Source organism: Arachis ipaensis, chromosome B8 (assembly GCF_059453495.1).
Source record: "Arachis ipaensis isolate K30076 ecotype BB chromosome B8, ASM5945349v1, whole genome shotgun sequence".
Lineage (NCBI taxonomy): Eukaryota > Viridiplantae > Streptophyta > Magnoliopsida > Fabales > Fabaceae > Arachis > Arachis ipaensis.
This window is the reverse complement of record NC_142443.1, coordinates 52,570,425-52,574,995: the sequence shown is the minus strand read 5'-3', so window position 1 is coordinate 52,574,995 and position 4,571 is coordinate 52,570,425. Positions and strand designations below refer to the sequence as shown.

General features: G+C 37.0%; 1 non-coding gene across 1 annotated transcript; it reads right to left on the bottom strand.

The window, feature by feature from the left end:
• Positions 1–2,101: 2,101 nt before the first annotated feature.
• Positions 2,102–2,209, bottom strand: LOC148548096 (small nucleolar RNA R71). The gene has a single exon (XR_015897491.1). It is a non-coding gene; the product is annotated as a small nucleolar RNA R71 (small nucleolar RNA).
• Positions 2,210–4,571: the final 2,362 nt, after the last annotated feature.

Below are 4,571 nucleotides of genomic sequence, written 5' to 3'. Positions count from 1 at the left end.
TCAAAGTTGTGAATGAAAAACGATTTATTAAGACGTGCGTACAGAGTTTTTGGCGCCGTTGCCTGAGATCATAATTTCGTGCACCAAGTTTTTGGCACCGTTGTCGGGGATTGTTCGAGCTTGGACAACTGACAGTTCATCGTGTTGCTCAGATTGGGTAATTTTCTTCTTATTTTATTTTCAAAAAGTTTTCAAAAATATTTTCTTCTTTTTTGTTTTTCCCAATTAATATTCAAAAAAAAAATATTTGTTTTCAAAAAAAAAATCTTTCAAAAAATTTTTTCCTTTTGTTTTCGAAAATTATTCTATGGCTTCAAAACTTTCAAGAATGAATTCTAGAGTTTCATGGTAACATGTTGAATCCTATCTGGCTGTAAAGCCATATCCAAACTGCTTTGGGATTGATCTTCAACTAATCACTTCAATGCATGTAATAGCATACTAAAGCTTGGCTGGCTATTAAGCCATGCCTAACCCTCAGATTGGAGCTTTAGACTAAGAGTACAAGATTCCTGGAATTCATATTAAAAATTTTTGAAATCCTTATTTTCTTTTTTTTTCCTAGATGTTTTTCGAAAAAAAAAAATTTCAAAAATCCAAAAAAAAAAATCAATAAAATCATAAAAAATAAAAAATATTTTGTTTTTCTTGTTTGAGTCTTGAGTCAATTTCAAGTTTGGTGTCAATTGCATACTCATCTTGCATTTTTCGAAAATTGCATTCATGCATAGCATTCATCATGATCTTCAAGTTGTTCTTGATAAACCTTCTTGATTGATCTTCATATTTTAGTGTTTTGTGTTGTATGGTATTTTTCATATGCATTCTTGAAATCTTAGTGTCTAAGCATTAAAGATTTATAAGTTTGGTGTCTTGCATGTTTTCTTTGCATTAAAAATTTTTCAAAAATAAGTTCTTGGTGTTCATCTTGATCTTCAAAGTGTTCTTGGTGTTCATCTTGACATTCATAGCATTCTTTCATGGATTCATCATTTTGATCTAAAAATTTTCATGCATTGAGTCTTTTTCATGTTTTTCTCTTTCATCATTGAAAATTCAAAAATAAAAAAAAATCTTATCTTTTTCAAAAAAATTTGATTTTCAAATATCTTTTCTAACTTCTTATCTTCTTATCTTTTCAAAATTGATTTTCAAATTTATTTCAACTAACTAACTAACTTTTTGTTTGTTTCTTATCTTTTTCAAAACTTCCTAACTAACCCTCTCTCTCTAATTTTCGAAAATATCTCCCTCTTTTTCAAAAATTCTTTTTAATTAACTAATTGTTTCAAAATTCAATTTTAATTTATTTCTTCTTTTAGTTTTCAAAAATCACTAACCATTTTTCAAAAATAATTTTCGAAAATTCTCTTTCTCTCTCATCTCCTTCTATTTATTTATTCATCTACCAACACTTCTCTTCATCTCACATCTCTGCTCTCCTCACCCTTGTGTTTCTTTCCTTACATTACATTCTTTTCTTCTTCTTTTCTTCTACTCACACAGGGACCTCTATACTTTGGTAAAAAGGATCCCTATTATTATTTTTCTGTTCCCTCTTTTTCATATGAGCAGGAGCAAGGACAAGAATATTCTTGTTGAAGCAGATCCAGGACCTGAAAGGACTCTGAAGAGGAAACTAAGAGAAGCTAAATTACAACAATCCAGCAAGCACCTTTCAGAAATTTTTGAACAGGAAGAGGAGATGGCAGCTGAAAATAATAATAATACAAGGAGAATGCTTGGTGACTTTACTACACCTAATTCCAATTTACATGGAAGAAGCATCTCCATCCCTACTATTGGAGCAAACAACTTTGAGCTGAAACCTCAATTAGTTTTTCTGATGCAGCAGAATTGCAAGTTTCATGGACTTCCATCTGAAGATCCTTTTCAGTTTTTAACTAAATTTTTGTAGATCTGTTATACTGTTAAGACTAATGGAGTAGATCCTGAAGTCTACAGGCTCATGCTTTTCCCTTTTGCTGTAAGAGACAGAGCTAGAGTGTGGTTGGACTCTCAACCCAAAGATAGCCTGAACTCTTGGGATAAGCTGGTCACGGCTTTCTTATCCAAGTTCTTTCCTCCTCAAAAGCTGAGCAAGCTTAGAGTGGATGTTTAAACTTTCAGACAGAAAGAAGGTGAATCCCTCTATGAAGCTTGGGAGAGATACAAGGAACTGACAAAAAAGTGTCCTTCTGATATGCTTTCAGAATGGACCATTCTGAATATATTCTATGATGGTCTGTCTGAATTAGCTAAGATATCATTGGATACTTCTGCAGGTGGATCCATTCACCTAAAGAAAACACCTGCAGAAGCTCAAGAACTCATTGACATGGTTGCTAATAACCAGTTCATGTACAATTCTGAGAGGAATCCTGTGAGTAATGGGACGCCTCAGAAGAAGGGAGTTCTTGAAATTGATACTCTGAATGCCATATTGGCTCAGAATAAAATATTGACTCAGCAAGTCAATATGATTTCTCAGAGTCTGAATGGAATGCAAGTTGCATCCAACAGTACTTAAGAGGCATCTTCTGAAGAAGAAGCTTATGATCCTGAGAACCCTGCAATAGCAGAGGTAAATTACATGGGTGAATCATATGGAAACACCTATAATCCCTCATGGAGAAATCACCCAAATCTCTCATGGAAGGATCAACAAAAGCCTCAACAAGGCTTTAATAATGGTGGAAGAAACAGGTTTAACAGTAGTAAACCTTTTCCATCATCTCCTCAGCAACAGATAGAGAACTCTGAACAAAATACCTCTAATTTAGCAAACTTGGTCTCTGATCTATCTAAGGCCACTGTGAGTTTCATGAATGAAACAAGGTCCTCCATTAGAAATTTGGAGACACAAGTGGGCCAACTGAGTAAAAGGATCACTGAAACACCTCCTAGTACTCTCCCAAGCAATATAGAAGAAAATCCAAAAGGAGAGTGCAAGGCCATTGAAATGACCATCATGGCCGAACCCACAAGAGAGGAGGAGGACGTGAATCCCAGTGAGGAAGACCTCCTGGGACGTCTAGTGATCAATAAGGAGTTTCCCTTTGAGGAACCAAAGGAATCTAAGACTCATCTAGAGACCATAGAGATTCCATTGAACCTCCTTACGCCCTTCATGAGCTCTGATGAGTATTCTTCTTCTGAAGAGAATGAGGATGTTACTGAAGAGCAAGTTGCTAAGTTCCTTGGTGCAATCATGAAGCTGAATGCCAATTTATTTGGTAATGAGACTTGGGGAGATGAACCTCCCCTGTTCACCAATGAACTGAATGCATTGGATCAACTGAGATTGCCTCAGAAGAAACAGGATCCTGGAAAGTTCCTAATACCTTGTACCATAGGCACCATGATCTTTGAAAAGGCTCTGTGTGACCTTGGTTCAGGGATAAACCTCATGCCCCTCTCTGTAATAGAGAAACTGGGAATCTTTGGGGTGCAAGCTGCTAAAATCTCATTAGAGATGGCAGACAATTCAAGAAAATAGGCTTATGGACAAGTAGAGGACATATTAGTAAAGGTTGAAGGCCTTTACATCCCTGCTGATTTCATATTCCTTGATACTGGGAAGGATGAGGATGAATCCATCATCCTTGGAAGACCCTTCCTAGCCACAGCAAGAGCTGTGATTGATGTTGACAGAGGTGAACTAGTCCTTCAATTGAATGAGTACTCCCTTGTGTTTAAAACTCAAGGACATCCTTCTGTAAACATGGGAAAGAGGAACAGTAAGCTTCTCTCAAAACAGAGTCAACTAGAGCCCCCACAGTCAAACTCTAAGTTTGGTGTTGGGAGGCCACAACCAAATTCTAAGTTTAGTGTTGAACTCCCATATCCAAACTTTAAGTTTGGTGTTGGGGAGTCTCAACAATGCTCTGAACATCTGTGAGGCTCCATGAGAGCCCACTGTCAAGCTATTGACATTAAAGAAGTGCTTGTTGGGAGGCAACCCAATTTTTATTTATCTAATTATATTTTTTATTAGTTATATGTCTTCATAGGTTCATGATCATGTGGAGTCACAAAAATAACTGAAAAAATTGAAGAAAAATAAAAAAACAGCACACCCTGGAGAAGGAGTTCACTGGCGTTCAAACGCCAGTAAGGAGCATCTGTCTGGCGTTCAACGCCAGAATAGAGCATGGAGCTGGCGCTGAACGCCAGAAACAAGCATGAAGCTGGCGTTCAACACCAAAAATATGCTGCATCTGGGCGTTGAACGCCCAGAACAAGCATCAGTTCGGCGTTTAAACGCCAGAATTGCATGCAAAGGCATTTTACATGCCTAATTGGTGCAGGGATGTAAATCCTTGACACCTCAAGATCTGTGGACCTCATAGGATCATCTCAGGATCTGTGGACCCCACAGGATCCCCATCTTCCCTCCTAATAATCCTAGTTTTTTTTTCCACATCTTCTTCTTCATCTATTCTTTCTTCTTTTGCTCGAGGGCGAGCAACATTCTATGTTTGGTGTGGCAAAAGCATAAGCTTTTTGTTTTTCCATTACCATTGATGGCACCTAAGACTGGAGAAACCTCTAGAAAAGGGGAAGGGAAG